The sequence below is a fragment of the Primulina tabacum genome, chromosome 10, assembly GCF_025594145.1.
Source record: "Primulina tabacum isolate GXHZ01 chromosome 10, ASM2559414v2, whole genome shotgun sequence".
Taxonomy (NCBI): domain Eukaryota; kingdom Viridiplantae; phylum Streptophyta; class Magnoliopsida; order Lamiales; family Gesneriaceae; genus Primulina; species Primulina tabacum.
This window is the reverse complement of record NC_134559.1, coordinates 1266932-1281160: the sequence shown is the minus strand read 5'-3', so window position 1 is coordinate 1281160 and position 14229 is coordinate 1266932. Positions and strand designations below refer to the sequence as shown.

Here is a 14229-nt window from a genome sequence, read left to right as displayed (position 1 = left end):
GGAAAGAAGCCATCCAGGTTGAATTGGATTCGCTAAATAAACGTAATGTTTTTGGACCTATAGTCCTTACACCTGAAGGTGTAAAACCTGTTGGATACAAATGGGTTTTTATTCGAAAGCGAAATGAGAAAAATGAAATAGTGAGATATAAAGCTCGACTTGTTGCACAAGGTTTTTCTCAAAGGCCTGGAATTGATTATGAAGAAACGTATTCTCCTGTGATGGATGCAATTACGTTTCGGTATTTGATTAGCTTGGCGGTATCTGAAAATTTAGAAATGCGTCTTATGGATGTTGTTACAGCTTACTTATATGGATCACTTGATAGTAATATATATATGAAAATCTCTGAAGGATTTAAGGTGCCTCAAGCACAAAGTTCAAAATCCAGGGAATGTTATTCTGTGAAATTACAAAGATCATTATATGGGTTAAAGCAATCAGGTCGAATGTGGTATAATCGACTAAGTGATCACTTGATGAAAAAGGGATATGTAAATAATTCAATATGCCCTTGTGTTTTCATTAAGAAAACAACATCCGGATGCGTAATTATTGCTGTATATGTTGATGATTTAAACATCATTGGAACGAATAAGGAAATTCAAGAAGTTGTGTCATACTTGAAGGAAGAATTTGAAATGAAGGATCTTGGAAAAACCAAGTATTGTCTGGGTTTACAAATTGAACAAAAAGAATGTGGAATGTTTGTTCACCAGACAAATTATACAGAAAAGATCCTTAAACGTTTTAATATGGATAAAGCAAATCCTTTAAGTACTCCAATGATTGTTAGATCATTAAACATAGAAAAGGATCCATTCCGACCATGTGAAGATGATGAAGCTATTCTTGGTCCAGAAGTACCATATCTAAGTGCTATCGGTGCCCTTATGTATCTTACAAATTGTACGAGGCCCGATATATCTTTTGCCGTAAATTTGTTGGCAAGATTTAGCACATATCCAACAAAGAGACACTGGAACGGAATTAAACATATATTCCGTTATCTACGAGGAACGACAGACTTGGGACTTTTATATTCAAAAGATACTAATCCAAGTATAATTGGTTATGCTGATGCTGGATACTTATCTGATCCACACAAGGCACGTTCCCAAACTGGATATGTATTTACTCGTGGAGGCACTGCAATTTCTTGGCGTTCACAGAAACAAACGCTCGTAACAACTTCATCAAATCATGCCGAGATTATTGCACTACATGAAGCAAGTCGTGAATGTGTGTGGTTAAAATCAATGACCCAACATATCCAAATCTCATGCGGATTATCATTCGACGAGAAGCCTGTGATACTATAAGAAGATAATGCTGCATGTGTTGCTCAAATGAAAGAAGGATACATAAAAAGCGACAGAACTAAACATATTCCTCCTAAGTTCTTCGCATTCACCAAGAAGCTTGAGAAGAATAAATGTATTGATGTTCGTCACATTCAATCAAGTGAAAATTCATCAGATCTCTTCACAAAGGCGCTTTCTACGTCAATATTCAGAAATCATATATATAATATTGGGATGCGCAATCTACGAAATTTGTGAAGAATTGTCGTGTCAACATGAGGGGGAGTTTACGTGACTGCACTCTTTTTCCCTTGCTATGGTTTTTATCCCAATGGGTTTTTCCTAGTAAGGTTTTTAACGAGGCAGTATAAAAACACGTAATGAAGACAATCATTATGATCATCATCACAAGGGGGAGTGTTGAAAAATATATTTAAAATGTGTGTATTGAATATTTGAATGTTGAAAATAAGAGTTGTAAATATTGAAAATTAGTGTGTGATGATGTAGATAATGATGTATTTTATTTTTGGATTATTTGTAAAGATTTCCTATAAATAGATCTCTCATTTGTGAAGAAAATCACAATTGAGTAGAGAGAAAAATATTATAAAGTGTGTAGTTTAGTAAATTTTGAGAGTTTGAGATTTTTACTTTTTACCATAAATTTTTACTTTTTCACAACAATAACGAATAATGTGTTCATATATAAATGAATATTTGGTGGTCTGAAGTATTTATGTGTATATAAGTTGTTTCATTCTCTCCTCACATTCAGATCTCATCGTCATAATTTCTTGTTCATAATGGCGGTGGTGTCACCATTAGCCAAATATAAGCTCGTGTTATGGGCGATCAATCCGTCGGCAAAACCAGCATCATCACCCGCTTCATGTACGATAAATTCGACACCACTTATCAGGCCAGTCTCCCAATCTTTATCACAATTTTGCGGACTTTTTCTTGCTTAACAACAATATATATCATGTAAGAGATCATTCATATTCTATATGAAAAAATATGCATGTCCATTTGGAATGAATTGAATGATCCATCCTTTTACCTTCCATTATTCTCTTCTGACCATCTTCTAAGCAAATATATTAATTATTATACCTAACGATTTCAAGCTTTGTTGTTAATTAATGATTTCACAGGCTACTATTGGCATTGACTTCTTGTCCAAAACCATGTACCTTGAGGATCGAACGGTTCGATTGCAGCTCTGGTAACACTTTCTCCATAATTTTGATCAAGTTGCATGCATCAAAATTATGTCTTTTGAGTCGTTTTAAAAATATCTTTTAAGGTCTTGTAGCCATCGACATTGTACCACTTATTTCATTTCATGTTATTAAGCATGGGCTATCCAAGAAGAGATTTTAATTCATATTTCACATATTATCATTGTTCAAGTTCTGGATGCTTACTTAAGTTTTACAGCATTTACAAACTATTACTTGATGCTAACAGGGATACTGCTGGTCAAGAGAGATTCAGGAGTCTGATTCCAAGCTACATCAGAGATTCTTAAGTTGCAGTGATTGTCTACGATGTAGCTAGTAAGTTATTTCGTTGCTATGCCTGGTGACATACTCATCCTTCCTGTTCCATCCATAACCACACTGCTCACCACGAACATTGAAAGTCCTCCTGCTAGAGTTTCCACTTTCCATCATGCAAATTCAATTTTTTTTCCCAACACTTAGAAGCAAGGTGTTAGTGTCATTGATTTTAATCCAATATCGATTTTTGCAGATCGACAGTCATTTCTGAATACATCAAAGTGGATTGAGGAAGTGCGAACAGAACGTGGTAGTGACGTTATTATTGTTCTCGTAGGGAATAAAACTGATCTTGTTGACAAAAGGTGAGGAAGTAAATGTAACTTACCTATTGATACTCACGGGAAATTTAGGGTCCGATCCACGCAAGCGTCACTAATCCAGACACGAGCTTCAAAATTACCCTGGGCCTGAAATCACAAATAAGACCGTTAGGAGGGGGCCAGGAGGGTGTCCTGGCGTAGCCCCTCCGACGCTCAAGTCAGAGACTGAGGATATATGAGGGGAGCAGCTAAGGGCGCTGCTGAAAACAATATAGTGAATGAATCTACTGAACACTCAAACCTGGTATTTATAGGAGAATACCTGGGCCCTTGGTGGGCTTGTTTTCCACTTGGGCTAGGGATGGGCCAAGGATAATGGGACCCTTGATGGGCCTGTCTTCTATGGGATATCACCAGTCTCCCCCTCCCAAGTCGAACTGAATCGTAGGTTCAAAGTTCGATTAGTTGTGTTGTCCTTGGTTTATCGACGATGAGGACGTACCGTACTAGAAAAATTTATTCCGCTTGTCGTTAACGAACTATGTTGTCGCTGCGAAAATTACGGGGATCGACCTGACCGGTCAGGTCGCGGGGATCGACCTGCCCGGTCAGGTCGTGGGGGTGTGGGGGCAACGCCCCCATAATTTTTTCAGAAACCATCATCCGCAATCAAATTGCAATCCTCTTCTGGAAAGATATCAAATCAAATCACAATCTCCTCCCGAATGGTAAGATTTGGTCTGAACTCCTCTATAAATAGAGGTCCTCCCATACTTCAATTTCACTTCTCCCCACATAACTTTCTCCTCAATTTCGCTTACCAGCTCTCCCCAGCCCACGCTTCACCTGCGTGTTAACCCTAACACTGCTTCATCATCACCTCACCGTCATAGTCATACCCTATCCACCGCCTTGCTTGAGCCGCTCGCGCGAGCCCTCGCCTGCCAGCCGCCAGCATCGAAACCTCGCTGCCAGCCCACGCCGAGTCACAACCACACGCGCGCGCGCCATCTGCCCCGAGCCTCGCGCGTTCGCCCTCGCCTGCCAGAACTCGCCAGCCGCGCGTCCCCTGCCCCGAGCCGCGCACTCGCCCTCGCCAGCCGCGCGCGTCCCCTGCCCAGCGCCGCACGCTCGCCCTCGAGCTCCCAGCGCACGCTCGCCCCTCCAGGTGCACGCTCGCCCCTGAGCTCCCTTCCCAGCACCGCACGCTCGCCCTCGAGCTTCCAGCCACGCTCGCCTCTCCAAGTGCACGCTCGCCCCCGAGCTCCCTGCCGCGCGTCCCCTGCCCAGCACCGCACGCTCGCCCTCGAGCTCCCAGCGCACGCTCGCCCCTCCAGGTGCACTTTCGCCCCCGAGCTCCCTTCCCAGCACCGCACGCTCGCCCTCGAGCTTCCAGCCACGCTCGCCCCTCCAAGCGCACGCTCGCCCCCGAGCTCCCTGCCAGCGCTCGCCCAGCCGCGCCGAGCGCTGCCCACACCGCCTTCGCCCTCTCGCCTAGACACACGGGCTCGCCTTGACACGCGGGCTCGCCCCTGCATGCTCGCCTCCGAACGCACTTCGCCACGCCCATACACTCGCCCGGCCCACCGACCGAGCTCGTATCGCCCATAGCAGCTCGTCCTCGCCCACAGCAGCTCGCCCACCACGCCACGGCCCAGCTGCACGCTCGCCCGGTGCATCTCTAGCCCCGCACGAGCGTGCCACGCCCCAGCGCGCGCCCCTCACCTGCTCGCTCTTGTGGTCTTATCTCTTGAACATTTTTTTCCTCGTCCCATCCGGGTCAGTTCTTTCCTCTTGCTGTTTGATTATTCTTAGCACTTATGTCTTCTTCCGATTCCGATTCCGATTCCGAGTCTAGTTCTTCGAGTGGTTCTGAGAGGTTTAGCGAATCTAGCGAGTCCAGCAAGTCTAGCAGGTCCAGCGAGTCTAGCCAGGGTAGGACTTCCCTAGCTGATCCTGATTTTACCTTTGATCCTCCTGAGGAGGAAGTCACCGTTCATAGTCGTCCGGGTAAGGAAGTTCGTCACGTGACTCAACAAATGAACATATCTGAGGCATATAACTTATGGTATGGTCACTTGTCATCCCACATTCCTCCTGGTAGTGAGTCGAAAATTAGGACTCTGTGGCACATTCCTTCCTCCCACCAGATCATCATTCCTGGCCCAAAGGACCGACCTTATCTAGCCCCTAAGGGCTATTATACCTTTTTTCAGCATCATTTTGATGCCGGCCTTCGTTTCCCCCTGTGTGATTTCTTTCAAGAATTAAGCAAGTACTATCAGGTGCACTTATGTTTACTCACGCCTAATGCCTTCCGTTTGATAAGCTGTTTCGCTGTGTTATTCAGAGCTTTAGGCCTCCCTTTGAATTGCACCACTTTTTCCTACTTCTTAGTTTTGTCCAGGTCAAAAGATGGACCTTTCTATGTAACCTCCCGGTCTAGCCACAAACTGTTCGATGGGGCCCCCAGTCATGTGAAGGACTGGAAAAAATACTTCTTCTTTGTACAGCCACCCAAAGAATTGACTTGCTTTACCGATTGGTACCCTGTCTTCACTAAACCCAAACTTTCCAAGAGTTATAAGAAAGATGAGGAGTACCTGCAGATAATGAGTGTACTAGGAGATCGATGCTTTAACATTCCCAAACTTCTATCTGAGGATCTCCTATGTCATACCGGGTTAAGTCCCGCTAAAATTAAGCTGAAGGAGAATGCTGGTAGATATTCTCATCTGTCCATACTTCTTGTTTTTCTTTTATTTATTATGTTACTTGATAACATTCTCATTTGGTTCCTTGTCTCTGCTTGCAGGTACTAGAGTCATGAACGCCCTATTTCTCCGTGAGCTTTCAATGACAAAGGCCGGGGGTTCTTCATCAGCTTCCCAAAAATCCATTACCCCGGCAGTCACGATGGGCCCAAAGGGAGATTGTTCTGCTGCTGAGAAAAAGAAAACAGGTTCCTGTTCTACTACCGCGAAAAAGCCTGCTAGCTCCCCTAGCTCCCCTACTGCTGCGAAGAAGAAGAAGGCAGGCTCCTCCTTCTCCGCCTCAGAGCGAACCTCCTCGCCACCTCATCGCGCCAAGTCCCCTCCTCCGTCTGGTAAGCAAAATGCATCCACTGATCTTAGCCCGTCAGCCCCTCAGCATGGCAAGCGCAAGATTTCTGAGATTTCTGTCGTATCGGTCTCTTCTCCAGAGGGGTCCGAGCCCGATGAGGGGCCTCCCCTCGCATCGGCGGTGCATCCTCTATACACTTCGGATTCGGCCATCGTGGGGCGGGGTCCTACTCCTCTGGCTCAGAAGATAATGTATCAGCTTCCTTCCGACGCCGATGCAGCGTTCATGGGTTCACTGGGGTGGTCAGACCTCCTCCGTCGGACATGCAGCAGTGTCATCGAGGTATACTTCTCCTTATAACCTTTAGATTGATGTTTAATATACATTTGATCTTCTTATCGTCTTTTCACCCTTGTCTACTTATGCAGAGCATGATGTACGTCGGGGAGTTGGCTGAGCGCGCTCACGCCGCTCGATCTGACTCTTGTCAAGAATTACGCGAGGTTCAGGCTCTCCGCGAACAGCTCCAGGCTACTATTGATGAGATGAAAGTGTCGCATGCCGAGGAGCTTTCAGAGTCCCAAGCTCAATTGTCGGAGTCCCAGATCCAGTGCGGCGAGCTCTCAAAACAGAAGCAGGAGTCTCAGCGGCTGATAGAGGATCAAGCTAAAGAGATCCAGAAGCTGAAGAAAGAATTAAAGAACTCACAGGCTGAGCTTAAAGACGCCAAGGCACGACATGTTGCAGAAGCCTCCTCCTTCAAAGAGGAATTTCTCAAATCCGAAGAATTTGTCGAGATCTGTGGCCCGAAAGCTTTTCACTACCTGGGGGTGGGTTTCGAGGGTGCAGTCGGCCTTTTCCATGCTCAGGGCTATCCTCCGTCAGGCGCCCCTACTGACTTTATCGACTTCGAGGGCTTCATATCGAGTCTCCCCCCCGATTCCTAGATTGAGCTCCTTTATTTATGTTATTTTCTGCATTGTTTTATTTTCCATAGGATTATGCGACTTTTGGGACGTTTACATTTGGTTATTTTCTTTTGCGCACTTTTGACATGTACGAACTCGTTTTATTTATGCAACCTTGAGTATTTTGCATTTGAATTTACTGCTTTTCACGAGTTTGTCTCTGATACTATTAACCTGTTAGGGCAAATAAAATCATCACCTTCTAACTCCTCTGCTAGGTTATACCTTAGCAGGAAAATAAAAATGTACCACATCCATCCTCTGTTCCTCTACTAAGCGATGCCTTAGTAGGAAAATAGAAATTTTTTCTTCCTCACTCTGCTCCTCTACTAGGCGATGCCTTAGTAGGAAAATAAAATTTTTCACGTTGCTCCTCTACTAAGCGATGTCTTAGTAGGAAAATAAAATTTTTCACGCTGCTCCTCTACTAAGCGATGCCTTAGTAGGAAAATAAAATTTTTCACTGCTGCTCCTCTACTAGGCGATACCTTAGTAGGAAAATAAAATCATTTTATCATTCTCACTATACCACAGCATTCATGAACTAAAAGGAAGAACTTGATTTTATTGAATTCCGATGGATTACACAAGAAAATTCAGGAAATAAAATACATCAATGACAAAATCAAGAATAATACTTCCTAAGGTGATAAGCATTCCAAGGCCTCTTCAAAGCTTTGCCTTGCGCATTCTCTAAGTAATAGGCTCCAAAGCTCAACCTCTCGACCACCTTGAAGGGACCCTCCCACTTTGGGTCCAATTTTCCCCTCTGCTCTTCTGGCACCTTCCTCAGGACCAAATCACCCACCTGAAAGTTTCTTTGCACGACTCTCCGATTATAAGACTGTGCAATGCGGTTCTTATAACATTCCAATTGAATGCTGGCAGCCTCCCTCTTTCCTTCCAAAAGATCAAGGTCAGTAGTGCGTCTCGCCCCATTGTCCTCGTCATAAAACATCACCCTTGCCGATTCCAACCCGATCTCAGCCGGGAGCACTGCTTCATTACCGTAGACCAAACTGAAAGGAGTTTCTTTGGTTCCCTCTCTCGGAGTGGTTCGGTATGCCCATAAGACACTTGGTAGCTCATCCACCCAATTGCCTTTGGCTTTGCTCAGTCGAACTTTCATACCCTGTACCAGCGTCCGATTAGTCACCTCCATCTGGCCATTACTCTGCGGGTAAGCTACAGAGGTAAAGACTTGTTGGATCTTCATCTCTTTACACCAAGCTTCGATTTTGGCCCCTTGGAACTGTCTCCCATTATCGGATATCAGCCTCCTAGGTACCCCGTACCTGCATACTATACTCTTCCACAAGAATTTCAGGACGTCGTTCTCAGTGATTCTGGCCAAAGGCTCTGCTTCCACCCACTTTGAAAAATAATCAACTGCTACCAGTAGGAATTTTTTCTGAGCAGGAGCTATAGGAAAAGGTCCCACGATATCCATTCCCCACTGGTCAAAGGGACAGGCGGCCGTGACAGCCTTCATCATCGCGGCCGGCCGGTGATTCAACCGCGCATGACGTTGACAACTATCACAAGACATTACCAACTCTTGAGCATCATGCAGCACTGAGGGCCAAGAATAACCGGCGAGCAGTACTTTTCTTGCCAATGCATAAGCCCCTAAATGATTTCCACAACACCCCTCGTGAACTTCTCGGAGCACATAATCAGCCTCTTTGTAACTTAAGCACCGAAGAAGTGGCCCTGCAAAAGACATTCTAAACAACACGTCCCCAACCATTACATAACGTGAACATTTTATCTTCAACTTACGAGCTTCGCGAGGGTTATCAGGAAGCTTTCCCTCTTTCAAGTAATCAATCATGTCAGTCCTCCAATCCTCTTCTTCTTGCTCAACTGCAGGTGAAATCGTGTGAGGTGTGAGTTCGATTTGAAATACCACATCTCTATTCTTCCAACTTCCCATTGTTCCAGCCATTTTGGCTAGAGCGTCCGCCTTTTCATTTTCTTTCCTGGGGATCTGTTCAAATGTAATCTCCGTGAATTTCTCTCTAACTCTGTCCACTTCTCGAGCATACTCAATAAGTTTCTCATCTTTCACATCATACATCCCCTTCATCTGTTGTGCTACCAACTGCGAGTCAGAAAAAATAAGTACTCGGGTAGCTCCCACATTTCTGGAGGCTCGAAAGTCCAACCTTACAGCCAACTTCACTTCCTCCCCAGCTGGTGAAATTAGTACTACTCTCACCCCACTTCCATCCTTTGACGAGGAACCATCCACATACACCTTCCAAGGGTCTTCATTCTCCTGATGAACAGTCTTAGCCAGAAAATCGGCTAAGGCTTGTGCTTTAATAGCTGTTCTCGGCTCATACTGGATGTCATATTCTCCCAACTCCGTAGTCCACTTAACCAGGCGGCCGGATATATCAGAATGAGTGAGGATTCTGCCCAATGGACTGTTAGTTAGCACCACAATTGGATGAGATAGGAAGTAGGGTCTCAAGCGCCTCGCTGTCATCACCAAAGCCAAAGCCAACTTTTCCAACCCTAAATACCTGATTTTTGCCCCTTTGAGTGCATGCGAAACGTAGTAAACCGGCTGCTGAACTGATCCTTCTGACTTGACTAGGACCGAGCTCACAGCTCCTTCAGTTGCAGATAAATATACCCACAAAGGCTCGCATGCTGCCGGTTTGGCCAGGACAGGAAGCTCAGCAAGATACTCCTTCAACTCGGTAATAGCCTTCTCGCAATCCGGACCCCATTCAAATTTTTTCGCCTTGCGCAAGGTCCGGAAGAATGGTAAACTTCTGTGAGCGGACCTCGAGATAAAACGTGCCAGAGCAGCAATCCTCCCTGTCAACTGTTGAACATCTTTGGGTCCCCGAGGAGAGACCATATCTTGGATAGCTTGGACTTTCTCGGGGTTGGCCTCGATCCCTCTTTCTGTCACCATATAACCCAAAAACTTTCCACTCCTCACCCCGAAGATACACTTCTGAGGATTCAACTTCAGCCCGTAGGATTTGAGGGTTGCAAAGGTTTCCACCAAATCAGGTACAAGCTGGGATGAGTCTTTTGATTTTACCATGATGTCGTCTACATACACTTCGACATTCCTTCCTACCTGTTCAGAAAAGACTCTATCCATCAATCGCTGATACGTGGCTCTGGCATTTTTGAGTCCAAAGGGCATGACCACGTAGTTGAAAGTTCCTTCAGAGGTGATGAAACTCACTTTATCCTGATCCTCCACAGCCAAGGGAATTTGATGATATCCCTGATAAGCATCCAACATACACAAATATTGATGTCCCGCTATGGAGTCCACCAACTGATCTATCCGAGGTAGAGGATAACAATCTTTAGGGCATGCCTTATTGAGGTCTCTGAAATCCACACACATCCTCCATTTCCCTGAACTCTTCGGAACAAGAACGACATTCGAGAGCCAAGTAGGAAACTGCACCTCTCGAATGTGCCTAGCATTGAGCAATTCCCTCACTTCTTTTTTTATAGCCATATCTTTCTCAGGCCCGAAATGTCTCTTCTTCTGCTTTACGGGACGAGAGTTCGGTAAGATGTTCAATCGGTGCTCTGCTACATCTGGGCTCGTCCTTGTGAGCTCTTGGGCTGACCAAGCGAATCCGCTGAGATTAGCTTGTAAACAAATAATGAGTTCCTCCCTGACTTTTGGGTCAAGGTCAGGGGCCATTCTGAGAGTCTTCTCATCGGGCCCCAATGTCACAATCTCCGGCTTTTCATCCATCACCTCATGAACCTCCCTCACTACCACGGGAAACCCGCTTCGCCCTCTTCTAATCATATTGACCTCCACACGAGCCCTCTTCCCCTCTTCTTTCACTATTCCTTCATAACATATTCGTGCAACTTTCTGGTCTCCACACAAGACTCCCACCTCCTTTCCCACAGGAAATTTCAACTTCTGATGATACGTGGAAGCTACGGCTCTGAAATCCTTTAAGGCTGGCCGCCCCAGGATTCCATTATACGACGAGGGGATATCTACCACGGCAAATGTTATCATCTTTGTTACCCGCCGAGAGTCACGTCCCAAAGATAGGGGAAGAGTAATCTGACCCAGCGGCGGAATGGCATGGCCTGCGAACCCATATAGAGGAGTGGAGACTGGATCAAACTCGAATCCTTTGACTTTCATCTGATCCAACGTGCTCTTAAACAATATATTTACAGAGCTCCCATTATCAATGAAGATCATTGCCACATCGTAGTTAGCAATGGTGGCCGTCACCACCAAGGCATCGTTATGAGGGGCCACGATGCCTCGAAGGTCCTCCGGCCCGAAGCTGATGACAGGATCTTGGGGTAAGTCTGCACCCCTGGATATTTCAAAATTCTCCAACCTCCTTCCGTGCGCTTTCCGGGCTCGCCCAGAGTCTCCATCAGTAGCACCCCCCGAGATCATGTGAATCATTCCTCTCGTGGGGTGGTTATCTTCGTCTGCTCTTCTCCTCGGCTCGATAGGTCCCCGAGGAGCATCCTGACCCCGCCCTTCTCTTCTCGGCTCTCCTACCCTCCGGTTGATCCAAGGAGGACCTCGACCCCGTCTAGGAGACGTGCGAGGTTTTGGTCCGTCCCCGGACGAGGATCCCTCTCTTCTATCCACTGGAGGCATCCTAACTCCGCCCTCCGCTCTCTGCGACTTCTCCCACCTTCCCTCTGACTCCCTCACCTCCATTACTTTATCACGATTCCTATTAAGAGGAACATGTGACGAGAATGGTCCTCTATTTCTATTTCTGTCCTCCTCTCTTTCCCCCGCACCCCTCTTCCTTCCCCCTTTCTCCGCTCCCTCAGCTCTGCTTCCTCCGGGCCGATTCTCCATCCTTCTGTACCGTTGAGCATCTTCCAAGTTTACATACTTCTCAGCTCGAGCCAACAGATCATCGTAGCTCGACGGAGGCTTCTTGACCAGCGACTTAAAAAACTCCCCTCCTCTCAGGCCTTGGGTGAAAGCACTTATCATGATGTCCGGGGTAGTCGCTGGTATCTCCAACGCCGCATTGTTAAAACGCTGGACAAATTCTCGCAAAGTCTCGGCCTCTTGCTGTTTCATCACGAACAAGCTCAAATAATTTTGCTGATGTCGCTTACTACTGGCAAATCTGTGCAAGAAAGCGACTGAAAAGTCCTCAAAGGAACATATGGAGTTAGGCTGCAAGGTGTTAAATCACTGCTGGGCTGACCTCACCAACGTGCCCAAGAACACCCGGCATTTCACTCCATCTGTGTACTGATGAAACAAAGCCGCATTCTCAAATCTCCCCAAATGCTCTTCGGGGTCGGTATGTTCATCATATTCTCCAACATTCGGTTGTCGGAAACTCGGGGGAAGTCCTTCTTCCAGAATGGCAAGCGAAAAATGACTTCCTCTCTTGGGGGCCGGCGCTCTGCTTCCCACCTATTGTCTCAACATCCGTATTTCCTTCCACATCTCTCCAATCTCTGCATTCCCTTCGCTTGGGAGGGGCTGGGTCTCTTCAATTCTGCTCTGCTGGTCCTCAACATTTTCCTCTCGCTCCTGGCGAGTGGCCTGCTCTTCAATGAACACAGATTCTTGGTTCCTCCTCATAGCCTCATCAACTGTCCGAGTGATAAATTGACCCAACTGCTCCAGGGTCAAGTTCCCCACATTTTCATTAGGACGGGGTTGCTCGACCCTGGTCTCTTGACGAGGTTGTTCAGTTCTTGTCTCCTGATGGGGTTGTTCCTGCCTCACCTCAGCATGAGACTGTTCGGGTCCCCTCTGAGGACGCGATGACGCTGAGTTAACTCTTCTACTCCCTCGCCTCCCTACCATCTCTACGTCTCAACTCAGATATTCCCACAGACGGCGCCAAGTGATACTCACGGGAAATTTAGGGTCCGATCCACGCAAGCGTCACTAATCCAGACACGGGCTTCAAAATTACCCTGGGCCTGAAATCACAAATAAGACCGTTAGGAGGGGGCCAGGAGGGTGTCCTGGCGTAGCCCCTCCGACGCTCAAGTCAGAGACTGAGGATATATGAGGGGAGCAGCTAATGACGCTGCTGAAAACAATATAGTGAATGAATCTACTGAACACTCAAACCTGGTATTTATAGGAGAATACCTGGGCCCTTGGTGGGCTTGTTTTCCACTTGGGCTAGGGATGGGCCAAGGATAATGGGGCCCTTGATGGGCCTGTCTTCCATGGAGTATCACTTATGATGTACTACTTATTGGTGGTTTGATTATGCTTCTTATTGTGAATAAAAGGCAAGTGTCAATTGAAGAAGGAGATGGAAAGGCTCGTGAAGTTGGCATCATGTTTATAGAAACTAGTGCTAAAGCTGGTTTCAACATAAAGGTATGATACTGCTTGAGCAGTTTAATTTCATACATTGTTGTGATTCTCGGAATCCCAAAACTTTTTTGGGTGGAGGGCAAGGTTTTCATACATATGACGAAGTAAATTAGAAGATTCGAGAAAACTGTAACTATTTTTACGCAGGGGCAGTTACCCAGAAAGCGCTATCCTTGATCATGCACAAATATTTATTCTGTCATCACAGTTTTTCTAACTATCATTTAGGATGGGATGGTTCACTAGCTCCATCTGTGACTCTCTCTTTTAACCTTTTTTTTTATAGCAGGGTTAAGACTGATTCCATAATTTCCCTCCTTCAAGGTGGCACGTACTCATTTGCGTTGAGGTTGCCGGATCACATTTGTCATTATGTTTAAACATCCAACTTTACACACCTGAACCTGTGCCTAAGAAACTAACAGTTTGGCTGGTCTAAAGGATATCTATCGTTGCCTTCAGACAAGTGCCAGTACGTACGCGAGTTATTTGCACCAATCATGCCATATGGAAGTGACATCGTCGGAAACAGAAGTTTTAGCTTCGTATCTTGATAAGCTTGTTGACAAATTTGGATAGCCAATGCACATAAATTATAGCGAAAACCATCAGTCACTTATCTGGGCTGGTCACCACTCGCCAGCCACATATAATCACTCTATAATTAGTCACTATCATTGATGTAAAACAAACAGTTGATAAAAAAAATACTAAGAATAA

The 14229-nt window shown here is 45.9% G+C and overlaps 1 pseudogene; it reads left to right on the top strand.

Moving 5' to 3' along the window:
- The first annotated feature begins 2110 nt into the window (after window positions 1-2110).
- Window positions 2111-14088, top strand: LOC142505976 (ras-related protein RABH1e-like; annotated as a pseudogene).
- Window positions 14089-14229: the final 141 nt, after the last annotated feature.